The 26778-nt window shown below is 56.3% G+C and overlaps 1 long non-coding RNA gene across 4 annotated transcripts in view; it reads right to left on the minus strand.

Moving 5' to 3' along the window:
* LOC135314221 (uncharacterized) overlaps window positions 1–25701 on the minus strand; it is a 108001-nt gene extending 82300 nt beyond the window's left edge. For 2 of the 4 annotated variants that reach the window (XR_010373664.1, XR_010373663.1), the window contains exons 1-6: window positions 25416–25700; window positions 17388–17447; window positions 16154–16308; window positions 15659–15768; window positions 5275–5466; window positions 4907–5016 (exon numbers count right to left, since the gene is read on the minus strand). This is a non-coding gene — a long non-coding RNA (uncharacterized LOC135314221). Of the gene's footprint in view, window positions 1–4906; window positions 5017–5274; window positions 5467–15658; window positions 15769–16153; window positions 16309–17387; window positions 17448–25415 lie in introns of all 4 variants that reach the window. The other 2 variants (XR_010373665.1, XR_010373666.1) reach the window with 1 other exon arrangement.
* Window positions 25702–26778: the final 1077 nt, after the last annotated feature.

Genomic DNA, 26778 nt, shown 5'->3' on the forward strand with positions numbered 1-26778 from the left:
TCGACAGCCTCCCTCCCAGCCTACGCCACTTCCAGGTGCCGTGTCCAGCTCGCCCGCCGTCTGTAACACCCAAACAACACGCATTGCTTATAACTTCCCCAGCAACACAACACCTCAGAAAAGAGCTGCTACTTCAGCCCACCAATCACCACTCGCCTTGCTCGACTTGCCTCCTTTGCTCATTGCTACGCTACTTCAAACCCAAACCAAAAGACAAACGCAAGGAGCAACGGAGTCATAGAGCCATCGGTCACATCTTCCCTCTATATACACCACGCACCACCTCACCCGCTTACATCGGTCCCCTCAGTTCCCCTCCGTCGCCCTGCACGACTCGTCCCTCGGCATCTCCAAAACCAATACCAAACAAGTCGCCTGGTTGCACAGCAGTACCTTAACGGTTCCTGAAGACCGACTATAACCTGCCATCAAAACAAACATATGACTTCAAACATGAAGCCCTACGCACGTACAAGCTTGAACACCCTGCAGAGGTAATCTGCTCAGCTGAACTCTAGCCGCCTCTCCCAGATAGCTACGGTCACGGCCTCCGAGCCCACAAAATGTCACGGTGATTACGGTCCTCGCCCGCTGAGGAGGGCCACTCAATCCGAGATGACGGTACAACCTTTCCCCCAACAGCCTTGGCACAGCAACAGATGAACCCTAACCTCTCATCGCTGTGCCACCTACCCGACTCTACAGGGCCAGCAAGGCGGTCCGAGACAAACTCAAACGCACACACCAACGCTATGAGAAACGCTACAAACTGCGCGCCTCCGAGACGAGAGAACACTCTCGGCAAACAGAGAGACAACTGGACGGAAGAGCTCGTCCAGCAACAAGACCTGCGGAACCCTGACAGTGACGCAAGGAGGCCCTAACGCGATCCAAAAAGATTAGAAGAGCGTCAGGGCCCGTGACAAGAAGTTCCTCTCAAAACTGAGACGAAGGGTGCAGAAGAAGCCCGGCTACAAGACCTAAGAACGTAAGGATGCAGGGAAGAAATTACACTCCTTGAAAATGGACAGCGACAGAGCAGAGCTGTTCACGCATCTGGGAACGATGTCGCAGACAACAACTGCCCAGAAACTCCTCAAACAACAGAGCGATCCACACTTTAAACTGTAACACGCAAAAAAAGAAGCACCCAAAGGGCGCCAGCCCCACAATTAGAACCTTGCCAGCCCCTCGGGATAGTGCTGTGCTCCTGAGAGTAAAGAGAACATCGTGACCTGAGAAAGGTCTAAGACGCCGAACACACACCACACAAACTACACAACACATGCAGCCCAGAACAGCCCTGCCCAGCACAAACTAGCACCATGCTGAAGAGGAACTCGCTCCCCTTACCTGCCCAAAGGGGACTGCTTCCTGGACAGCCCTCGCCCCTAGGGTACCTTTAAAACCCCTTCCTGCCGTGGCCAACCCTGTCCCCACCCTACCCCGACCCCTTCCCCAGCACCCCTGCCTCAACTTAGCTTTCAGAGGGCCAGGAAGCTCAATCCATCCTCAAGAAGGAAGAGCACAGTCAGACCACTGGATTTGTCCTGCAGTTCCCAGATGCCTCCTCATCATCCAAAAAAAAAACCCCACACACAACCAAAAAAAAGGCTGGAGAGTGCTGTCGATCAGCATCACATCACAGACACTTCCCACAGCATTCCCCTCCTTACTCTACAGCAAGTCCAGAAAAGGCCACCACTGCTTTTAGAGGGCCTGGACACTCAATCCATCCTCAACAAGAAAAACACCAGCAGCCCACTAGATCAATCCTGCAGTTGCCAGGTGCCTCTTCACTCTCAGAAAAAAAAAAAAACCAAACTCCCAACCCACAGACAACAAACAGTGCTGTCAGTCAGCAACACATCAGTCAACACGGACCTTTCCCATATCATCCCCACCTCACATGTAGCCCGGGGTTCCGCTCAGCTGCTCTATGCCCCTTCCAGACTGAGACAGTCGTCATCACTTGCAGCCCCTAGAGATACCGTAAGACACAAAATCACCGCTCTCCTTGCAGGAAGTCACCAGCCCCATGCTCCTCCTCACTGCAACCCAGCTCACCTGAAATGCTCCTCAAATACCCTTCAGTGGCATCTTCCCTTTAATCCTGCACAGGGACCTGCTGCCTTAGTGTGCTCTACTCAGCTCTGCTCTATCACACTGCACAGGTCAGACCAAAGGGAGGGCCAGAGGAGGAGGAGGAGGAGGACAACGAGCAGGTGCACAAGGGCAGGCAGAGGAAGAGGAGGAGGGGCCCGAGGAGGAAGATAGAGGGCCCAAGAGCAGGCCTGAGGGTGGGCTGAGGAGGAGGGGGAGGGGCCAGAGGGTGGGCCGATGAGGACAAGGAGGAGCCCAAGGGTGGGCACATGAGGACGAGAAGCAAGAAAAGGAGGAAGATAGCAGGGCCCAGGGCGAGCACAGGACAGTAGGAGGAGAGAAAAGCAGCATCCAGCTGAACGGGGCGGGGGGGGCGTGTGTGCGTGTAGTGAGAAGGCACGAGGCAGGGAACAGGACGGCCAGAGAAGGACAGGGAGCCTGACGGAGGTGGAGATACAAGCAGCAGAGAGAGGGGAAGAGAGGCAGCAGAAAGAGGGGGGAAGAGCAGGACACAGACCAACAAAGAAGGAAGAGGAGCAGGCTGGAGACGCACAAAGAACCTGGGGCAGGCAGCACGACAGCGAGGGAGGAAAGAAGAATAGGGGCAGGAAGCTGGACCGAGCGCGATGGAGACAGACAAGACAAGCGACAAGAACAGGGCAGAAAGGGAAGAATGAAGCCACGGGGACAGGGAGCCGAGACAGCCAACAACGGAGGGAAGGGGCCGGGGAGGGAACACCACAAAACAAACCATGGGGCTACGTGGTACAGAGCATGAGAAGGCAGAGAATTAAGAATTAGGGACAGGGAGCCAGAGAAACAACAACAAAAAAAAACACCCAAAACAAAGGGAGATGGGGAGCAAAAGGAATCGCAATGTGCACAGAAAGGAGAGAGAAACAATTCTAAAACAGGGTCATGGGGAAGCCAGAGACAGCAAGATGGAGAAAGGACAAAAGCTACAGGCTACAGGGCAGAGAGGGAAGAATTAATGAATAGACACAGAGAGCTGGGCAGAAAGAGATGGAGAAAGGCTGAAGATCACACGGCCAACAGGGAAGAGAGAAGAGAGGGAGGAATTTTCAAAACAGGGTCAAGAAGCCAGAGAGAGGGAGAGAGGCGCAACAATAAAATGGGGACAAGCCACAGGGCGGCGAGGAGGGAATCGATGAATAAGAACAGGAGACCAAAGAGAACACAATGTAGAATGGAAAAAAGGAACAGCGGCCTACAGGGAAGGAGGAATTAAAGATCAGGCACTGGGAGGCAGACAGAGACACATGAAGAAACAAGTAGGAAAAAAAAAAAAAAAAAAAAACACACAACGGCAATGGGCTACAAAGACAGACAGAGAGGGAAGAAATAAAACATAGCAGCAAGGAGCTGGACAGAGAGAGATGAGGACAAACAAACAGCACGGGTCTACGTGACAGAGAACGTGGAATTAGAACACAGAGAGGGGGAGCCGGACAGAGAGAGAGGCCGAGAGAAAAATCTAGACGGGCTACGGCGGGCAGAGGCAGGAATTAAAACCTAGGGACAGGGAGCTGGACAGAGGGAGACGGAGATCACAGGGAACAGCGGCGGGTGCAGGAAGAACAGGAATTCAAGAATAGGGAAAGGGAGCTGGACAGAGAAGAACTCAGGCAGGCAAGTAACAGTAGCAGGGTACAGAGCAGAGCAGACGAACTAAAAAGCGCGGCGGGAGCGTTGAGGCAGACAGAGAGAGATTAAGAAAAAAGTCACGGGCTACGTGGCAAAGCAGGAGGAACTCAGAAACGGGGATGGCAACCAAGGGAGAGTGAGCTGGTGAAGGATAACGGGTATTCAAAGTGAGGGACGGGGAGCTGGGAAAAGCGAGGCAGAGAAAAACAGAATCACAGAGAGAATCACACAAAGCCAAAAAAGAAGAAACTGAACAACAGGAACAGGTGTAACCAAAGCGATGAAATCAACCAACCAGAGACGGTGTTCCATTACGGGAACATGGAGCGTACGAATCAGCGCATCTGTCGATCTGCATTTTAGTCCCTAGGCGATCGTTAATGTCAGCAGAACAACAGACAACGTGCTTCTGTCAGAAACGGATGACAAAACGCGGTTTCGTGTAGCGGACTGAGAAAACTAGCCAAGACTGCCAAGATTAAGAGCCAAGAAGGTAAAAGGCAATTCTGGCAGGGGGAGATCGCGACCACCGACTCACGGACCACCACCGAGCCTGCGCAGTGATTTACATACGGAACGAGCCAGTTTGTACCGATCAGTAGACAGGACGATAATGAATATGTATGAATACGTAAAATTTTGATCTACAAATTCTACGGGAAAGGTGTGTGAGGTACGCACGCCAGGAGAAGCGATCCCCCGTGCATCTGGCGCCGTGAATAAAGAACGCCTGCTCTTTAATACTAAATCGGCGTTGAGGAGTTGTTTCCGATTTTACCGCGTTTTTCGGTAACACACGGAGTCAGACCAAGAGGGCCAGAGAAAGACAAAATACCGACAGGCTACAGAACAGAGCAGGAGGAATAAAAAAATAAAAACGGAGCCAGAGCCAGGCAGAGAGAGGCGGAGAAAGAAAAAGTAGCCACAGGCTAGAGGACAGAGAGAGGGAGGCCTGAAAAGACGGGGAGGCAGGGAGCCACTCAGAGCGAGATGGAGAAAGAAGGGGCGGGGGGGCGCCAAAAAAAAAAAAAAAAAAATTTTGCAGCAGGTAAGGAAAGAGAGGGGGCCAGGGGGGAGAGACAGGGAGGGCCCAGGACGCACAAGAGAGGCAACGGGGCCCCAGTGGCCCAGGACTCACCGCGACTCTCGCTCTCAGCGCTGCTGGCACAATTTAGCCGTTCAGATGCTTCTTTCCCCTCCTCTCCGCCCTGCCTCTTCTGCAGCTCCAGACTCTAGGCCGTCCTCCACCTAAAGAGGATACATGGGTGTCTTACCGCTCTTACGAGATGAGGCTTCCTAGGCACGTAGCCTAGCTCGCTCGTGCACTACACGCCCGTACCCAACTCCCGGTTACGCGTACAGACCCTGCGGTGCACGTTGGTGGCCTGGCCCGCTGCGGGCTACGAAGGGGGATCCTCCCTCCCTCACCTGCAGGGACAGGCTCTCTCTTGCCTGCGGCAGGAAGGCAGCTGGCAGCCAGAGCGCCTTCAGTTTCTTCTGCTTTACCTTTCGTTGGCGTCTCCAGCTTCAGCCGAGGCAGCTCCTGTCCACAGCCGGGAAGGGCTCTGTGTGTCCCTTTTCGCCCCCGCGCTGCGAGGATGGCAACGCCGGGCAGAGAGAAGCCACGCAAGCCTGAGACGGCTGCAGTCAACGGCATCCCCGGGGGAAGGACAGACAACCACGTCCTCAGCACGGTCTCTGCGAGAGGGAAAGAAGAAACAGCGACCGTCATTACCGTCGATCGACCCTGGCCAAAGCCCCTCCTTGCGCAGGGGCTTCTGGACACACCGCCCCTTCCCCGCGCTACTGCTAAGGGCCCCTGCGCCGAGGGGGAATCCAGTGCGCTCGAGGGCCGGCTCGCTGCCTTCACGACAGGGCCTGGGGGCGGCCAAGGGCTACGCAGCACGCTTACGGGGAGGTGCCGGGGCTGGGGGCAGGCGCACGGGGCAAGGGGGGGCCAGGGGAGGCTGAGCGGGAGCTCCGGTGAGCCGGGGAGGCGGCGGCCATCATCTGCGCCCTGGGCAGGGGGAAAAGGTCCTCCTCCTTTCCCTCTTCCCTTCTGTCAGCTCCCGGGGAACTCACCGCTTCTCGGGGAGCGGCCGCACCTGGAAGCCCCCAGAAATCAACACGAATCCAACCCCAAAAATACACCGCGCGTACCGTACGCGGCACGGCCGCCCGGCACCCGAGCGCCGGAACACCGCGCCTCCCGCCGCGCCCCGGCGAGCCACGTGACAGGGCCGGCAGCCACTGCGCCAGGACTACAGCTCCCGGCACGCTCTGCGCCACAACACGGCCGCCCGGCAGCCCCCCGCCGCAAGGACTACAGCTCCCGGCATGCTCTGCGCCACAACACGGCCGCCCGGCAGCCCCCCGCCACAAGGACTACAGCTCCCGCCATGCTCTGCGCCACAACACGGCCGCCCGGCAGCCCCCCGCCACAAGGACTACAGCTCCCGGCATGCTCTGCGCCACAACACGGCCGCCCGGCAGCCCCCCGCCACAAGGACTACAGCTCCCGCCATGCTCTGCGCCACAACACGGCCGCCCGGCAGCCCCCCGCCACAAGGACTACAGCTCCCGGCATGCTCTGCGCCACAACACGGCCGCCCGGCAGCCCCCCGCCACAAGGACTACAGCTCCCGCCATGCTCTGCGCCACAACACGGCCGCCCGGCAGCCCCCCGCCACAAGGACTACAGCTCCCGCCATGCTCTGCGCCACAACATGGCCGCCCGCCCAGCCGCCACAAGGACTACAGCTCCCGCCATGCTCTGCGCCACAACACGGCCGCCCGGCAGCCCCCCGCCACAAGGACTACAGCTCCCGCCATGCTCTGCGCCACAACGGGGCCGCCCGGCAGCCCCCCGCCACAAGGACTACAGCTCCCGGCATGCTCTGCGCCACAACACGGCCGCCCGGCAGCCCCCCGCCACAAGGACTACAGCTCCCGCCATGCTCTGCGCCACAACACGGCCGCCCGGCAGCCCCCCGCCACAAGGACTACAGCTCCCGGCACGCTCTGCGCCACAACATGGCCGCCCGCCCAGCCGCCACACGCACCACCACAGCTCCCGCCACGCCGCGAGCCCGCCCTCCCCGCTCTCTCACCCTGCGGGGCACCGCCCCTCCCGCCGATGCACCCGGAAGCCCCACCGAGCCCTCAGCACAGCCTCGCTCTCCCCACCGCCCGCTCCGACCCGCCGCTGCCCCGCCGCAGCCCTCCTCGGGGCTTGACCCGGCACGCAGCGGCCCCCCACCCAGCCCCCGCTCACCTCCTCCCTCGCTACACTCGCAGCCCGCTGACGCTCGGCCACAGCTCCGCTCCGCCCCGCCCTCGGCTCGCACTGGCCCCCCGGAGCAGGGCACCACCCCTTTTCCAGGGAGGAGCCGGCACCGCCAGCCCCACTGCCCGCACCTGGGGCTCCTCCAGCCAGACCCCGCCCACAGCTGAGGCGCAGCAGCAACGGGGGGCCCCCTCCCCTCACCCCCACAGTGCACCACCTCCTCCCCCGGGCTCCATCACAGCCCCTTGCCCCACGCCAAGGGAGCGCAAACGCAGCCCTCAGGCCAAAGGAGAGGGCAGGTGTTGGTGCAGGCGCGCACGTAACAAGTCCCAGGAGCGATTCGTGGCTCAGGGTCCCCAACGCTCCCCCTGCCCCAAGGCCACCTCGGCCGCCGTTGCCGCAGCCGCACGGAGCTGGTGGTGGCTGGGATAGTGCTCATTTTCTCCACAGTAGCTAGGAAGGGATACGTTTTGGATTTATGCTCAAAACACCGTTAATAATGTAGAGATGTTTTGGTTCTTGCTGAGCACTGCTTCCACAGTCAGGGCCTCTTCTGGTTCTCTCAGTGCCCCACCAGCAAGTAGGCTGGGACAGCTGGGAAAGCTTTCCCAGCTAACTGACCAAAGGGATATTCCATACCATTTGACATCATGCTCAGCACACGCAGCTGGGGGAAGAAGGGGGAGTCCTTGGGGGGGGGGGGGGGGGCTACGGCATTTCTCTCCCTAAGTAACCATGACACATGACAGAGCCCTGCTTTCCCAGAGGTGGCTCAACACCTGCCCGCCGAAAAGGAGGAGTGAATTAATTCCTTGCTTTGCTTCCACGCACAGCTTTTGCTTTACCTATTAAACAGTCTTGATCTCAACCCATGATTTTTCTCACTTTTACCCTTCCAGCTCTCTCCCCCAGCCCACTGAGGGTGGAGCGAGCAAGCAGCTCCCTGGTGCAGAGTTGCCAGCTGGGGCTAAACCACGGCACGCCCTTGTCCGCGTTTGGCAGGAAAGGGACCGTCCGTCGCCTGGCTACTGGAGCGACGGGCTGCTGGGCAGAGGGGGAGGCCACCAAAGGTGAGGAGCAGGGCACAGGACAGTAGGAAGAGAGAAGAGAAGAGAAGAGCAGCAGCCAGCTGGACGGGGGCAGGGGGGCGTGTGTGCGTGTAGTGAGAAGGCACGAGGCAGGGAACAGGACGGCCAGAGAAGGACAGGGAGCCTGACGGAGGTGGAGATACAAGCAGCAGAGAGAGGGGAAGAGAGGCAGCAGAAAGAGGGAAGAGCAGGACACAGACCAACAAAGAAGGAAGAGGAGCAGGCTGGAGACGCACAAAGAACCTGGGGCAGGCAGCACGACAGCGAGGGAGGAAAGAAGAATAGGGGCAGGAAGCTGGACCGAGCGCGATGGAGACAGACAAGACAAGCGACAAGAACAGGGCAGAAAGGGAAGAATGAAGCCACGGGGACAGGGAGCCGAGACAGCCAACAACGGAGGGAAGGGGCCGGGGAGGGAACACCACAAAACAAACCATGGGGCTACGTGGTACAGAGCATGAGAAGGCAGAGAATTAAGAATTAGGGACAGGGAGCCAGAGAAACAACAACAAAAAAAAAACACCCAAAACAAAGGGAGATGGGGAGCAAAAGGAATCGCAATGCGTACAGAAAGGAGAGAGAAACAATTCTAAAACAGGGTCATGGGGAAGCCAGAGACAGCAAGATGGAGAAAGGACAAAAGCTACAGGCTACAGGGCAGAGAGGGAAGAATTAATGAATAGACACAGAGAGCTGGGCAGAAAGAGATGGAGAAAGGCTGAAGATCACACGGCCAACAGGGAAGAGAGAAGAGAGGGAGGAATTTTCAAAACAGGGTCAAGAAGCCAGAGAGAGGGAGAGAGGCGCAACAATAAAATGGGGACAGGCCACAGGGCGGCGAGGAGGGAACCGATGAATAAGAACAGGAGACCAAAGAGAACACAATGTAGAATGGAAAAAAGGAACAGCGGCCTACAGGGAAGGAGGAATTAAAGATCAGGCACTGGGAGGCAGACAGAGACACATGAAGAAACAAGTAGGAAAAAAAAAAAAAAAACACACAACGGCAATGGGCTACAAAGACAGACAGAGAGGGAAGAAATAAAACATAGCAGCAAGGAGCTGGACAGAGAGAGATGAGGACAAACAAATAGCACGGGTCTACGTGACAGAGAACGTGGAATTAGAACACAGAGAGGGGGAGCCGGACAGAGAGAGAGGCCGAGAGAAAAATCTAGACGGGCTACGGCGGGCAGAGGCAGGAATTAAAACCTAGGGACAGGGAGCTGGACAGAGGGAGACGGAGATCACAGGGAACAGCGGCGGGTGCAGGAAGAACAGGAATTCAAGAATAGGGAAAGGGAGCTGGACAGAGAAGAACTCAGGCAGGCAAGTAACAGTAGCAGGGTACAGAGCAGAGCAGACGAACTAAAAAGCGCGGCGGGAGCGTTGAGGCAGACAGAGAGAGATTAAGAAAAAAGTCACGGGCTACGTGGCAAAGCAGGAGGAACTCAGAAACGGGGATGGCAACCAAGGGAGAGTGAGCTGGTGAAGGATAACGGGTATTCAAAGTGAGGGACGGGGAGCTGGGAAAAGCGAGGCAGAGAAAAACAGAATCACAGAGAGAATCACACAAAGCCAAAAAAGAAGAAACTGAACAACAGGAACAGGTGTAACCAAAGCGATGAAATCAACCAACCAGAGACGGTGTTCCATTACGGGAACATGGAGCGTACGAATCAGCGCATCTGTCGATCTGCATTTTAGTCCCTAGGCGATCGTTAATGTCAGCAGAACAACAGACAACGTGCTTCTGTCAGAAAAGGATGACAAAATGCGGTTTCGTGTAGCGGACTGAGAAAACTAGCCAAGACTGCCAAGATTAAGAGCCAAGAAGGTAAAAGGCAATTCTGGCAGGGTGAGATCGCGACCACCGACTCACGGACCACCACCGAGCCTGCGCAGCGATTTACATACGGAACGAGCAAGTTTGTACCGATCAGTAGACAGGACGATAATGAATATGTATGAATACGTAAAATTTTGATCTACAAATTCTACGGGAAAGGTGTGTGAGGTACGCACGCCAGGAGGAGCGATCCCCCGTGCATCTGGCGCCGTGAATAAAGAACGCCTGCTCTTTAATACTAGATTGGTGTTGAATAGATATTTCCGATTTTACCGTGTTTTTTGGTAACAGTTTTGGCACCCCAGATGGGAACCTGCTTTTGAATCTCGACGGATCCGCAGGACCGTGGGTCCTGCAGCCAGCCCCAAGGAATTCTTGGGGAGAGCTTCCGATCCCCAGGCCAGAGAATTCTGAGAAAGATCCCCTGGACTGAAGTAAACAAGGCATTCGTTTACGAAGAAACTTAGGTAGAATAATATGTGGCGTTAGCTTCCCACATAGGATAGGATAGTGGGTTTGAGTCCCACAGGCCTGCCCGTAAGGCGCGGCGAAAGCCACGCCGGGTTGGGGCCAAGAGGTACCTCGGTTGGTAAGTCTCTGCTAGGCGAAAGCCTGTGGAGCGGGACCCGAGGGTAGGGGGGTCTTCAACAGGGGGTTGAAGTCTCCAGGGATATCTAGCAGGGGGCTACAGATCCCAGTGGCGGATTCCCAGTGAGACCTCTAACGGGGGTTGGAGTCCCTCTGACTACTATTTGTGATAGTGCACTATCACAACTGCTAGTCGACTGGGAGATGGGAGCATTTCTGAGTAAGAAACCTATCCCACAGAGAACACCTTTGGGATGTACTTTGAAGTACTGGAAAGACATCGGGGGTGATGACCCACTAACTCGGAAACCATTAATTGAATATTGCAATCATTGGTGCCCAACGTATCAATTGGAAGGTGGGCACGAATGGCCAGAACAGGAGACATTGCAATATCATACCATCTTGCAATTAATGTTGTTTTGTAAAAAGGGAAGGCAAATGGGAAGAAGTGGCATATGTTGATTTGTTCTTTACACTGTGGAATCATCCAGAGTGGCAGAAACAGCGTGAGATATGTCCACAGGATTCTACAGCAATGTTTCTGAAAAGAGGAAAATGTGGTGAGAACTTGAAGTGTTGCTCTACTTGTGATACTGGATACTTCACTTGATGGAACTGACAAGAAAATAGTATTGAATACAGCCAGAAGGCAGGTGCAGGGAGCACATGCTAACAGGAATTTACAGAGAACAACGAATAAGAATTTTCCATCTACAAATCCCGAGTGGGACCCTAATCAGCCAGGACCCAGGGGAATGTTGACTAGATGTCAGAGACAGATTTTATTTGGAGTAAGACATGCAATGCCAAAAGCCATAAATTTTGACCCATTTATTAAGTGAGACAAGAATTAAAGGAGTCCCCCCCTTCAGCCTTTATGGAAAGACTGAAGGTGACCACCAGAAAATATACTCATTTGAACCCAGAAAAACACAGAAAAAGCAATTCAGTTGGTCTCTATATTCATAAGACAATCAGCCCCAGATTGGGGGGGGTGGGGGGGGGGAGTAAAAAAACCTTCAGAAACTAGAAGAACCTGAATCCAGAGATCTGGGTAAAATGCTTGAAGTAGCTTGGCATGAAGGAGACCAGAGGAATCAACCCTAGCTGAACACCTGGTTACACTGAAGCTAGGGAATGAAGAAATAGAATTTTTGGTAGATACGGGAGCCACTTCTTTGGTATTGAATACACGTAAAGAGAAAGTTGATCATAAACCAGTAGGTGTTGTTAGTGCGACAGGGCAAAGAAAAATTAGCCTTTCTTAGAGCCATTAAAGTTTAAATTGGAGAAGCAATGGGCAACTCACCAGTTTCTGTATATGCCTGAATGTCCACTGCCTCTGTTATGATGAGATCTATTAAGTAAATTAGATGCTCAAGTAACTTTTAAAGATGGAGAGATTAAATTACTAATACCAGAACAGAATCAAAAGCCACAGAGGCGAGAGCGTTTATGTTACAGGATTCCTCCAGGGAGGAACAGGTTCCCGAAGAAGTGGAAAACGTAGTAATTCCTTTGGTTTGAGCGAGCGGAGCTCCGGAGCGACCTAAGCGGGCAGAGCCGGTAAAAGTAACCTTAAAGCCTGGAGCCAAGCCGGTAAGACAAAAACAATACCGTATTAAGCGAGAGGCTCGAAAAGGATTAGAGAAGTTAATTATAAATTTTTTTCAGAATATGAGCTCTTAATAGAATGTGAATCAGAATATAGTACTCCTGTGCCGCCAGTAAAGAAATCTAGAGGCAAAGAGTATTAGCTGGTTCACGATTTAAGGGCTATATCTCAGGTGGTCCAAGATCTACATCCGGTAGTAGCTAATCCATACACTTTACTGACCTCTTTTAAAGGAGGAGCATAAATGGTTTACTGTACTAGATTTGAAGGATGCCTTCTTTTGCATACCTCCAGGCATAAAAAGTCAAAGCCTATTTGCTTTGGAATGGGAAAGCCCCACCACAGAATGAAAGACACAGCTAACATGGACCGTACTTCCACAAGGATTTAAAATTAGTCCTACGATATTTGGGACTCAGCTGGCAAGAAAAAAAATTAGAAATATAGAAATGTCTAGAAAAAACAGAACCCAGGGAGAGGCATATTGTTACAGAATGCAGACGACATTCTGATAGTGGCAGAAAGTAAAGAATAATGTTTTGAAATTTTTAAATTTTCTGGGCCAAGGAAGATGCGGAGTTTCCAGAAACAAAACCCAAATAGGAGAAGCAACAGCCATTTATTTAGGATTCGAAATATCTCAAAGACAAAGACAATTAGAAAGTGAAAAGAAAGAAACTATTTGTCAAATTCCCGAACCTTGCGGCCCGAAGGAACTGAGAGCTTTTCTGAAAATAGTGAAATAGCGTCAGCTCTGGATTCTGAACTACAGACTGTATGTAAAACCATTATATGAGGCACTGAAAGAATCAAAGGATAAATATTTAACCTGGACGCCCGGATGCCAAACGGCATTCAAAGAACTGAAAAGAGCCTCAGTGATGGCCCCTGCATTAGGCCTACCCGATTTCGCTAAACCTTTTGAGCTGTTTGTCCACGAAAGACAACATTTAGCCCTTGGAGTGCTGACACAGCGACTGGGAACCCGGAAGAGACCCGTGGGCTACTTCTCCAAACAACTCGACCACGTGAGTAAAAGATGGCCTGGATGTTTACGGGCAGTGGCAACAGCAGCGCTGCCGATCCAGGAAGCCCCAAAGTTAACAATGGGACAAAAGATGACAGTATGTGTCCCGCACATAGCGGTGACTGTTTTAGAACAAAAGGGGGGTCGTTGGCTATCCCTTAGCAGAATGTTGAAATATCAAGTTGTTCTGTTAGAACAAGACCATGTGGAATCGAAGACTACTGCTATACTGAATCCTGCTATGTTTTTAACAACAGAAAACCTTACGGACAATTTCGAACACGATCGCTTGCTAACTATTGAACAAGTCTATTCCAGCAGACCAGGCCTGAGACACAAACCTCTGGGAAAATCCTGATCTGGAGTTGTTTACAGATGGAAGCAGCTCTGGGCGAGAAGAGAATGGCCGGATATGCTGTCGTTATCACCGCCGAGGGAATGGAGTCAGGGGCGCTGCCTGCGAACACCTCAGCACAGAAAGCAGTATTGGTAGCGTTGAAGCGAGCTCTGCGAATGGCAGAAGGACGAAGGATAAATATCTAGACTGATTCCAAACATGCATTTGGTGTGATCCACGATCATGGAGCTACTGGGAAGGAAAAAGGACTGCCATCAGCCCAAGAATCATTGATACAGCATAAAGAAGACATTCTCCAACTTCCGGAAGACGTGCAGAAACCAAAAGAAGTGGCGGTAAAGCGTTGCAAAGCTCATCGATTCGGCCAGACGGCTGTAAACATAAGCAAACGATTGACAGATAAAGCTGCAAAGAGGACTGCAGAGCAAGGTATCCTTGCACTAGTACCAGTAAAACAGATCGGAATTCCAAAGTTGAAACCGAGATTATTATAATAAATTGGATGAGCAATTAGCAGAACAATTGGAAGCATCACAAAACACAGAGATGGTAGGTAACACCAGAAAAACAAGTAATAATAATAACAACCCCACAAGTTATGACAGAACTTGCAAAAGAAAAGCATGAGCAAACACATTAGGGTGTAGATGCTACGGTTTTGAGTTTAAAAGCATCTGTAGCGTGTGTAGGCATGACAAGAACAGTTAAACCCATGGTAGCTAAGTGTCCAATCTGTCCTAGAAATAATCCCCTGAACCAAAGGAAACCACCTTTAGGAGTAACAAAACAAAAAATTCTCCCGGAAATTATTAGCAAATTAAGTTTTCTGAGTTACCCAGACAAAATAGATATAGCAGTATTTGTTAGTGCTGATGGACAAATTTTCTAGTTGGCCAGAAGCTTTCTCGTGCTGCACCAACAAAGCTAGAGTAGTAGTTAAAATGTTGCTGAAAGAAATAATACCAAGATTTAGAGTGCCAACAGGAATGTCCTCTGAGAGAGGACCACATTTTTTTGCAGAGGTAGTTCAACAAATTAATAAAATTTTGGGTATAAAATGGAACCTGCATATGCCCTAGAGAACACAATCAAGTGAAAATTTTGAGAAGATGAACCAAACACTGAACTGACATAGTGGAATATTATTGATCTAAGATGGAAGTATTGAGAAAATGATTATTTCAAAACTTCCAAAGGGGGGAAATGTAACCAAAGCGATGAAATCAACCAACCAGAGACGGTGTTCCATTACGGGAACACGGAGCGTACGAATCAGCGCATCTGTCGATCTGCATTTTAGTCCCTAGGCGATCGTTAATGTCAGCAGAACAACAGACAACGTGCTTCTGTCAGAAACGGATGACAAAACGCGGTTTCGTGTAGCGGACTGAGAAAACTAGCCAAGACTGCCAAGATTAAGAGCCAAGAACGTAAAAGGCAATTCTGGCAGGGGGAGATCACGACCACCGACTCACGGACCACCACCGAGCCTGCGCAGCGATTTACATACGGAACGAGCCAGTTTGTACCGATCAGTAGACAGGACAATAACGACTATATATGAGTATGTAAAATTTTGATCTACAAATTCTACGGGAAAGGTGTGTGAGGTACGCACGCCAGGAGGAGCGATCCCCCGTGCATCCAGCACCGTGAATAAAGAACGCCTGCTCTTTAATACTAGATTGGTGTTGAATAGATATTTCCGATTTTACCGCGTTTTTTGGTAACACAGGGAGTCAGACCAAGAGGGCCAGAGAAAGACAAAATACTGACAGGCTACAGGACAGAGCAGGAGGAATAAAAAAATAAAAACGGAGCCAGAGCCAGGCAGAGAGAGGCGGAGAAAGAACAAGTAGCCACAGGCTACAGGACAGAGAGAGGGAGGCCTGAAAAGACGGGGAGGCAGGGAGCCACTCAGAGCGAGATGGAGAAAGAAGGGGCGGGGGGGGTGCAAAAAAAAAAAACTAAAAAAAATTTTGCAGCAGGTAAGGAAAGAGAGGGGGCCAGGGGAGAGACAGGGAGGGCCCAGGACGCACAAGAGAGGCAACGGGGCCCCAGTGGCCCAGGACTCACCGCGACTCTCGCTCTCAGCGCTGCTGGCACAATTTAGCCGTTCAGATGCTTCTTTCCCCTCCTCTCCGCCCTGCCTCTTCTGCAGCTCCAGACTCTAGGCCATCCTCCACCTGAAGAGAATACAAGGGTGTCTCACAGCTCTTACGAGATGAGGCTTCCTAGGCACGTAGCCTAGCTCGCTCGTGCCGGAGCTGGGGGCAGGAGCACGGGGCAAGTGGGGCCAGGGGAGGCTGAGGGGGAGCTCTGGTGAGCTGGGGAGTCGGCTATCTTCTGCACCCTGGGCAGGGGGAAAAGGTCATCCTCTTCCTCCTCCTCCTCCTTTCCCTCTTCCCTTCTATCAGCTCCCGGGTAACTCCTGGGGCTGCCCTCACCCGCTCGCCTTTAGCATACCAGAAGCCTGCCTCGGCAGGTCGTTTGAAGCTTCCCATCCCACCAGCCCCAGTAGTGCAGGCACACAAGGAGACACCCCGGCACCCACCAAAGGGGCTCGCTCACCTCGCCGGCAGCCCTAGGCCTCACCCGACACAGGGAATCGTGTCCGACACACCACCACGCTGCAGCAGGAGCGGAGGAGGCCTTTCCTTACCAGGAAGCAGCAACGAGCACGGCGGCATCACCTCGCAGGCACCGCAGCATCGCAGGGCTGTCACCTGCGGAGAGAGCAATGCGGATCACAGGGACGCCACCGCGCGTGCGCGGCTCCCGGGCTCAGTACCCAACTCTGGTCGCTGGGCAGCAGCATTATCTGAATTACTCTTCTCGATTAATACCATCCAGAAACCGTAACTTGGCTGCATCCACAGAGCTTCTATTCCTCTGCACCTTTCCCCCTCGCAGCCCCAGCAGCACCGTTCATTGCCTCTGCACCAAACAGCAAAGCGTCTCGAGCATTTCAGTCCTTTCCTCTCGACTGCTTAAAAAAATCTGGTGCTTGCTACTGTCCATGCCACTGCCCGCCCCCCCCATGCCCGAGGGAGGAGAAGCAGCACAGCAAACCTGGGGAACAAGGTTGGGTCCCCCACCCCCGCAGAATAAGCCCCAGGAACTGCTTGTAGGCATGTGGCATCAGGGTCGTGATAGGGTTTTGTTTTGGTTTTCTTTTTTTTCCCCTGCCTTCTTTACATAATGTAATAATTGGGGTTGCTTTTCCAAACTACTGAGTTCTGTGGGGACTTTTTGTGCTTTTACCCTACAAAAAATGGTCATTTTCACTTTCGGTTTTGTGCATGAGAATGGTTGGTGGGTGCTTTTAGGTGGTTGTTCCTTCCCCACCACCACCCTTTTTTTCCTTTCCAGCTGCACAAATCCAGCTGAGTTGGCTTTCCCAGAAGCCCCAAGTTGTTTTCTTTCCACCAGAATTCTTCCTGTATTTTCACCCCCCATTGCAGACCCAGAGTCAGGGGGTTTGAGGTATTTTTGTGCCCAGGCAGCAGCTCCCAGGCTGCATAAGCAGCCCCACAGGGGGAAGTCCCCGTTTGAGGGAATCGGCCCCAAATTGGGATGGGAAAGTGAAGACAAGGGAAAAAAAATCCTGAATAACCTGAAAAAGAACACCTACTCCAGCCCACCAAGCACCCGTCACCTTGCCTGACTCACCTCCAGGGCCCAGATCACGCTCGGCTCATCACTTAGTGCCCTCAGATCACAAAAAAAAAAAAAGAGTAAAACCCATAATGGAGCCCTATAGCCATCAGTCACATCTTCCCTCCAGTACTACACACAGACTCACCTTCTTACAGCGCTCCCCTGGGCTCTCCTCCGTTGCCCTGCACGACTCATCCATCTGCACCTGGAAAAACAGTGTCACTGAACAAGTCACCTGGAGGCACAGCAACAGCTTAACCATTCCACAGCTCTTGCGCCCCCGTAGGAATACCATCTAGAGCCCAACTACAGCCTGCCGTTAAAGGAAATGCGTTAAATCAAACGTTAAGCCCTCGCACGTACAAGCCGGAACAGCAAACACGGCACGCTCGCGCACCCAGGGCGCAGCCCGACGGAGGTCCACGGGCACCTCGCCGGTCTGATGCGGAGCCGCCCAGCATCCCTGCGAGCACAGCTGCAGGCGCAACAGCAGTTTCACCTACACCCATCTCAGCGCGCAGCGCTTCTGAAGCTTTAAGCTGAAAGCCCTACCTTGACCCTTGGCCACACTAGAAGCGAGCCGTGGCTAGGACTCCACAGAAACACAGCAACACAAATTGCACACCCACAGCGGCGACAGCCTTGCAACTATTTAGACCAGGAACAACAGAGAAAAGTAAAACAGCTTCATCACCCGCACAGGAAAAGCAGCAGACGGAGACAAAGGGTCAGCATTCACAGCCCTTACAGAACACAGGCGTTCTCTCTCCTTCCACTCCTAAACCCATCCCCACTTAGGTCTAAATATCGCAGCCCTGCTGGGGCAATATCGAGAGCGGGGAACAAGAGCCCTGCCGCCCGCCATTTGTGCGGCAGGACACAAAAACAGAGGGACATGTTTTGCCACACACAACCCTGAATCTCCTGAAAATTTATGTTTACCAAAAATAGCCATTTGGAACATATTCCCAAAAACATTCGGCAATGAAACGCTTACGTGTTTGACACCCGCACATTTTTGGGGAACTTGCTATTTGCTTCCTGGTTTTGCTGGTCTTCCCTCAGAAGTTCTACCTGCAGCCAAGTTATTCCCACCCGCCCGACCGGTTCAACCATTCACCTTCCTGGTATTACCAGCACATTGACACAGGCGAGGAACTTAACTGCTCTTCTAAAACTATCCAAATGACAATTACAGCCCTGAAAGAGGGGTGGAAGAGAAGAAAAGGAGAGATCAGGCAGCAAAAATGCCCTGCAGGCTGCTGCCAGCCAACACTGCACTCTTTTGTTAAAGCCACCCCGCCCCCCCAAACGCAAAAATAAACCCCATGACTTTGTGGAGTGCGGTTTTTTCTTCTTTTCAGCAGTCCTTCTGGAGCTCATCCCTGTCTCAGCATCTTGTCTTGTCAGAGCATGAAGATGCAGATGATCTGTATCCCGATGACATCTGCATGGGATGAATACATTTTCAGAAAACGCCCGACTGAGCCATTTCCCACAGTCACGAGACTCACGACATGACACACGAGGTGGGCCCAGAGTTTTAAGGCAAAAATACCTCCCCCGCCCCCCACCCGAGATCTTTCAGGCTCCAGACCTGCCATCTCCCCGCACCAAACCTCCCCGGCCAAAGGGTTTCAGGTGGCCCAAAACACAGTACACAGAAAATAAACGGGGAAAGCCCTACATTGTGCAAAAGCGAACGATGCCCGACCAGGGCTTCTCTGCGGGGCCCGGGCTCGGCACGGAGCCCCCCCCCGGCACGAGCACGGGCCCGGGCCGGTCACGGAGCCCCCCCCCGCCCGGCCCCGGGCCCGGCACGGAGGAGCCAGCCCCCCCCTCCCCCGCCCGGCCCCGGGGCCGGCACGGAGGAGCCAGCCCCCCCCTCCCCCGCCCGGCCCCGGGCCCGGCACGGAGGAGCCAGCCCCCCCCTCCCCCGCCCGGCCCCGGGCCCGGCACGGAGGTGCCAGCCCCCCCCTCCCCCGCCCGGCCCCGGGGCCGGCACGGAGGAGCCAGCCCCCCCCTCCCCCGCCCGGCCCCGGGGCCGGCACGGAGGAGCCAGCCCCCCCCTCCCCCGCCCGGCCCCGGACTCGGCACGGAGGAGCCAGCCCCCCCCTCCCCCGCCCGGCCCCGGGCCCGGCACGGAGGAGCCAGCCCCCCCCTCCCCCGCCCGGCCCCGGACTCGGCACGGAGGAGCCAGCCCCCCCCTCCCCCGCCCGGCCCCGGGCCCGGCACGGAGGAGCCAGCCCCCCCCCACCCGCCCGGCCCCGGGGCCGGCACGGAGGAGCCAGCCCCCCCCTCCCCCGCCCGGCCCCGGGCCCGGCACGGAGGAGCCAGCCCCCCCCTCACCCGCCCGGCCCCGGGCCCGGCGCGACGGAGCTCCTCCCGCCCGGCACCGAGCCCGGCCCAGGCCCGGCGCGACGGAGCCCCCCCCGCCCGGCCCAGGGTCGGGCCCGCACGGAGCCCCCCCCACCCCCGGCCCACACGGAGCCCCCACCGCTGCCCGAACTCACCCACCAGCGCTCTCCGGCCCCCGGCTACGGCCGCGCTGCTCTCTCAGGCGGCTGCCGCAGACGAGGATCGGGAGCCGCCAGGCCTCCAGGAGTCCCGAGGGGATGCCGGCCACCGCAGGGGATGGCTGCCTGCGGCCGGACCGCCGCGGCGCTCCCCGCCCAGCTCCGAGCAGTCTCCGCCGGCCACGGGCTTCCCACGCCGGGCCGCAGAGGGGCCCCGGCACCGCAAAGAGACCCCTCGCGACCCGGCCGCCCCACGCACCTCTCCCACCTCCGCTCCGCCGCGCACGCGCCACCGGAAGCCCGGGCCCCGCGGGGCGGCCCTTAGAGGGCGGCCGGAAGGACCGGCCCCCACCGGCCCCGCCCCCGCGCCGGACCGCCCCCGCGCCCAGCCGGTGAGCGCCAGCGCCCCCTGCTGGCCGGGCCGCGCTCAGCTCGCGAGGGCGCCGAGGGCCGGGCGGGGCGGGACGCGCCGGCTCGGGGCCGGCTCCTTTCGGGGCGAGCGGGCGAGCGAGAGACCCCTGCGGGCCCCGGTCACGGCCGGGCAGAGCCGCGCGCCCTCCGGGAGCGGCTGAACGGGGCTGCCGCTCGTGACACGTACCGAGCCGTCCGCGACGGGAGCGAGCAGAGGAGGAAGGGGCCGGCGGCCGCGGGGCCCTGCCCGCAGGCACGGGGGGGGGGTGCGGGCTGGGGCCCGTGGGGCCGCCCTGCTGGGCCGCTGCCCTGCGCCGCACCGCGCTGGGGGCTGGGGCCCGACCGGCGCCGGGGGACCGGGGGCAGCCACGAGCAGGGGGCCTGAGCTTAGCCACGGCCTGCAAAACACCCCGCAGCGTGAGACGCTGCGAGGCCAAGGTGGTCCTTGGCAATGGGGGCGCCTGGGCTCGGCCTCCGCCGTACCCGTCCTGGGTCTGCGTGGCGTTCCAGGGGAACGGTGTTCTCCTTGTGCGGAAGGTGGGCTGGCCGTTCGGCCGTGCCCCGGCCGTTACCGATACTGCCAGAGGCGCTCGCACGCTCTGGCCCGTTACTGCTGCGGTACCGCGCCGTAGCCGAAAGAAGAGGTGTTGTGTTTTCTCACAGAAAAGCCTCCTACGGTCAGTGGAAGAAATAACCTCCTTCCGTGGCACTGACTCTTTTCGTCCAGTCCATAGCCGGCTTTCGGCTTTTGTCTTTACAGCATTCAGTTTGCTTTCTGCCAAGCTTTCTACCTGCTGTGAAACATTTGGATGTTTTTTTCCTGTTGCTTTTTTTCCCCCTACTTGCTCCACAACTCCCACACCAACCACCCAGCGCGGCTCGCCTTTCAGCCCCCAGACCCAGGAGCCTTGCCCTGGGACGGCCCGTACATGTCAGCAGAGTTGTTCCAGCTCTCACCCTGTCCCTACCCAGCTGAGGACGTCTGTGTCCGTGGCAGACACCCAGACACTGCCCCTGCAGCGTGGCAGTCCCCTGCCCCGTCAGTGAAAACTGCGGCAATATCGGCTAAGTTTAAAAGCGTCGGCAGGAGGTGCAGGATACGTAAATAAAGCGGCGGTTGGCTGCCGGGTACGGGTGCGATATAAATACATTTTGTTTACAGGCCTTCGTGCCTATTCAGCGTTGAACGGCACCGCAGCCCACCCACCCCGGGGCTCACGGGGCTCGGAGAAGGGTCTCTCCAAGGGCACAACCTAAGGCAGCGCAGGAAGCCCAGCTGCCACGCTCCCAGTCGCTACGGGACGCTTGCTTACAGCTACACCGACGAGGGTGCGGATGAGGCTGGAACTAGCAGAAATGCTGACTCTTCTGGCCTTTTATTTGCGGAAGGCACAGCGCGCGAGCCTCGGCGGCTCACAGGAGAAGCGTGCGGCGCTGCCGGACTCTCATTCTCAGCTCACGTACTACTGCCAAAGCTCCTGCCCTGTGCTGTGCCAGATGCCGGCTGGCGTGAGCACCTGGGCTCCTGAGGGACCCCCTTGTCCTGAGAGCCAGAGGTACTCGCTTCCCTTTGCATGAGGCCTGTAGGAGATAGACCCTGCAATTTAAAAAATCTGTATCAAACGTGGCAGACTCAAAGGGGGGCATTTTAAAAAAGGCAGGTTTGTTTTCTTTTTTAACTTTACGATCTACAGCCTAGCAAAGAGATCCCTTTCAGTGTCAGTCGCTTGGCCTTCTCCCCTACTGACGAGGTCCCAGCCTCCCGGTGAGATCTCGCTGGAGATATTCTCAGTTTCCCTCAGGTACGGGGCTGCCCTGGCCCGAGGCCAGCGAAGAAGCTGACTTTGCCCGTGCCCGAATCAGCAACACGTCCAGCAGGCGACTTGCAGAGCCCAGGGAACCCTCGTAAAGAGGTTTGGGGGTGGGCCGCGCCACATCTGCGGCATCGGCCGTGGGAAAGGACCGGCGCAGTAAAGCAGGTGGGTGAAACCGCGGTCCGCGCCAGTACGTGCTGCTGCCTGGGGCATCGCTTTGCTGCGGGTCAAGTCAGATGCTCTCTGTAAGAGTCAGTCAGGACAAAGGCCGCAGCAGATGTCTTTTCTGCTCATTTTAACAAAGGCTGGACGGAGCCCATAGAGGAAGGCACTACGCGTCTTGCTGGGTCTGTTTGCCTGCCTTCTCGTAAGCCGTCGCAGAAACTTGCACGAGCAAAGCCTGTGCAAGCTGATGACAGCCACGCACGGTTGAAGAGGGAGCAGATGGTGAGAGCAGAGGTGCGCGCTCAGGCTGTGCGCTGGAAGCTAATGCTAATGCTGCAAAATAAAGAGTGGATTTTCTTTTTTGGGTTTAGGTGAGCGCTAAACATGACATGTGCGTGTGTGCGTGTGTCTCTTGCAGGTTTTTGTCATACACCCCACCCCCCCCGCCCCAAAAAAACCACCCGCACATGCCACGCGTTAAACAGTGGTTTTCCATTGTACTTAGACGTGCTTACATAGGTGCGTTGGTTTTTTCTTTTTTAATGCAGAAACAGCAATACGATAGATTTAATACAGCTAGCAATTAGATGGGTGTAGCTTTAGAGCGTCGGCTGTTTACAAAGCAACTGCACACCTTCTTTAACTCACAGTTTAAACAGGTAAACTTGCAGTGCATCACACGTGCTTTGTACAGTCACGGTCCACACGGCAGGCCAGATGCTTCACCCTGCCTTGTCCTTGTTCCCCCGACTCCGACGGGACCGCCGAGGCCACCCTGGGGACAGCGCCGCTTTCTAGCAGCTGGGTTGCTTGCCTGGACGCCCCACAGACAAACAGTCATTTCCCCACTGAACCTCTTCTCAAATATTTTCCTAGCCCTGCAGGCCCCAGGTCCTTTGGTTCATATTTCCTTTTTTCTGGGCTTGATGCACAGGACCGACGATTTCCAGAAATAGAAACAGAGGCTGATTCAGTCCAGGCTAAACATTCTCTGACCTAAACCAAACTGCCTTCGAAGAGATAGCTGTACTGTAGGCACCACCTCGGGAACAGAAGTTGCCCTGTCATTAAAAAAAAAAAAAAGAAAAACAAGGCATTTCAGGCTGAGGAGGCTGAACGGTGTGCTGGGGGCAGTGGGGGGTTGGAAAGAAACAGTTCAGACGATTAGAGTGAGCTTAGCGTTGCAAAGCGTGCCATTATTTTTAATTCGGCAGTCAGAAGAAAATAGATTCTGACACTGATTTCCTGCGTGCTGCGGGAGTTCTCTCCTCAGCATTCCTGTGCACCATTTTACTTTTGTGTCCCGTCCGCTTCGCTTTTGTGCTGTAGCTCTCCGGTTCTAGCTACGCTTCCCACCACCCCCATTACGCTTTGACAAGCCCAGCTCTCACTGTGCTTCCCTTCCCTTCCCTTCCCTTCCCGTATGCGCGTGCAGGGAAAAGCCCGCGCGTCTGCCACTACAGGACACGCTCTGGGGGGCAGGAGAGATGACGACGCTCGCTGACAGAGGACACAGCTGAGGGGCGGTCCACCGGGGCTGGGGAGATGGCAGCACCTTCCCTCAGCTGCCCCATCCGAGCACAGGTGCAGGTGCGCACTGAGGAGAGACAAGCAGGCAGGAGCCGCAGAGCGAGAGAGAAAATAAAATTCACGGGTGGGTGCTACTTGCGTCTCATTTTTAGCGCAAGACATTAATTCTCAGCACATTCTTGGAGCTGCCCCTTTGGGACTCACGGAGAAGAGGGAGGTTGGCCACGCGGTGCAGCCCAGCTCTGCTTCCCCTAAATGGTTTTACTGTTCAGGTGTTGCCCTAATCTGGCCGGTACCCCCGCAAAGAGTTTGGGATTTCTGCTGCCTCTCCGGGCCAGCCACAGACCCCGACTTCATCGCAGCGAATGACCCTGCACTCGTCAGAGCGGTTGCCGAGTCACATCCCGCTGCCTTCCCTGCAGAACTGGAGACCCTTTTTCAGCCCTTGCCCCCTCTTCTCTCAGCTCGTCGCCCGTCCCTTTACCAGTGCCGGCACCGATCCTGCCTCCAGCTCGCCCTGTCCCCACCTGCGAGCGCCCAACAGGAGCTAAATGTCTCCTCAAGGATGCACGGAAGAGACGCGCAGGTAACCCAGCACAGACCCCCTGCAAACATCTTCTTTCCATTTGCTTTCCTCTCCTGACACGAAGGGATGACTTAGGAAAAGCGTACTGCTCGCATTTCACCTGCACCGCTTCTACTTTCACTCTCGCTCTCCTTGGCAGTAATTAATAGCGGGGGCGGGGGGGGCTGGGGCATTCCCCCAAAGCGGCTGCGGTTACATCCGGGCGGTTGTGGCACTCCATTAGCTTTGTAATTTTTAAATCTAAATCTTCTGGAATTGTTAGTTCTGGTCAGGAATCACCCGTACCTGCAAATTTTCTTAATAGCTACGCTTGAACCCAGCCACTGTTTAACAGCTCACCTTTATTTCTCTTCATTTAAGAACCCAAAGCTTCGTTTACTGCTTGGGTTGGAAGCAGGAGCTGTCGCTGCCTCCGAACTTTCTAACAGCCCTGTTACAATTTCAGTACTACCCGCTCCCAATTTAGCTTTCCGGGTCGATTTTCATTCTAGATTCTAAAATTTCCTTATTTTGTTTCTGATCAGGAGTCATTAATGCCTGCAGTTGATTTAATAACGGCTGCATTTAGATTGAGCTATTAATGACTCGCAACTCTATTTATGGCATAAAAAAGGACTGCCTTTATTTTTTTTAATTACAGATTAGGAATAATGACTGCCTGGTTTGTTCAGTAATAGCTGCGATTAAATTGAGTCACGACTCCTCCCTAAATAATATGTGTTTATTTGCACTCTAACAATTTAACCTCCCCTTCACCGGTCAGGGGCACCGACAAGTGCCCGCGCGTACCTCCGCGCCCCCTGCGCCGGCTCCCCAGGGAGCAGCCTCGTACCCTGACCAGAGTCTGCAGCGGCCCGTTGTCGGCCCAGCTCCTCGCCCTCGAGCGGCGGATCCGCTGCTGCCCAGAGGGGACGGAAACGGCGCGGGGTAAATGATAATGTGAAATGATAAACGAATAAAATGATCTCACAAGGGGGAAGAAAACCAGCAAAGCAAAAACCAAACCCCAAACAGAACACCATACCACTAAACCGCCTCACCGCCCCCTCAGCGCCCAAAACAGCATCCCGGGAGGAAAAAAGCAAAGCAGGCCACAAGGGACCTTTCTAGTACAGCTGCTGCCAAAGAGCGCCAAGCTCTGGAAGCCTTACCTCAGGCAACGCCTCCGCTTCTCTAAACGCCAGAGCACGCCTGCCCGGGGGGCTGAGACAGCCCCAGAGCTGCGACCGCCCGAGGGAACACGGGAGCCCCGGGGGCAGCGAGAGCTGCCCGAGCCCCGGCTGGGGCTCTTCGACCCCCGGGCCCCGCCCCCGCCCTTCCCACAGCGCCCCGCGAAAGGGGCGGGCCGAGCCCCCCGAGGGGGGAAGGCCCCGGGAGCCGTACGGGAGCCGCCTGGAGCTCCCGGCGCGGGGGGGGGGGGGGGAGAGAAAACACCCACACCGAGCCCCCCCCCCCCGAGCGGAGCAAACACAGGCTCGGGCCGTTGCCGGGGGGCGGGGCCTGTCGCTAAGGGGAGAGAGCCGGCACCGCCCCCCGGGCCGTTGCCAGGGGGTGGGGCCTGTCGCTAAGGGGAGAGAGCCGGCACCGCCCCCCGGGCCGTTGCCAGGGGGCGGGGCCTGTCGCTAAGGGGAGAGAGCCGGCACCGCCCCCCGGGCCGTTGCCAGGGGGTGGGGCCTGTCGCTAAGGGGAGAGAGCCGGCACCGCCCCCCGGGCCGTTGCCAGGGGGCGGGGCCTGTCGCTAAGGGGAGAGAGCCGGCACCGCCCCCCGGGCCGTTGCCAGGGGGCGGGGCCTGTCGCTAAGGGGAGAGAGCCGGCACCGCCCCCCGGGCCGTTGCCAGGGGGCGGGGCCTGTCGCTAAGGGGAGAGAGCCGGCACCGCCCCCCGGGCCGTTGCCAGGGGGCTGGGCCTGTCGCTAAGGGGAGAGAGCCGGCACCGCCCCCCGGGCCGTTGCCAGGGGGCTGGGCCTGTCGCTAAGGGGAGAGAGCCGGCACCGCCCCCCGGGCCGTTGCCAGGGGGCGGGGCCTGTCGCTAAGGGGAGAGAGCCGGCACCGCCCCCCGGGCCGTTGCCAGGGGGCGGGGCCTGTCGCTAAGGGGAGAGAGCCGGCACCGCCCCCCGGGCCGTTGCCAGGGGGCGGGGCCTGTCGCTAAGGGGAGAGAGCCGGCACCGCCCCCCGGGCCGTTGCCAGGGGGCGGGGCCTGTCGCTAAGGGGAGAGAGCCGGCACCGCCCCCCGGGCCGTTGCCAGGGGGTGGGGCCTGTCGCTACGGGGAGAGAGCCGGCACCGCCCCCCGGGCCGTTGCCGGGGGCGGGGCCTGTCGCTAAGGGGAGAGAGCCGGCAGCGCCCCCCGGGCCGTTGCCAGGGGGCGGGGCCTGTCGCTAAGGGGAGAGAGCCGGCACCGCCCCCCGGGCCGTTGCCAGGGGGCTGGGCCTGTCGCTACGGGGAGAGAGCCGGCACCGCCCCCCGGGCCGTTGCCAGGGGGCGGGGCCTGTCGCTAAGGGGAGAGAGCCGGCACCG

This window comes from Phalacrocorax carbo, chromosome 7 (assembly GCF_963921805.1).
Source record: "Phalacrocorax carbo chromosome 7, bPhaCar2.1, whole genome shotgun sequence".
In the NCBI taxonomy this organism is placed as follows: Eukaryota; Metazoa; Chordata; class Aves; order Suliformes; family Phalacrocoracidae; genus Phalacrocorax; species Phalacrocorax carbo.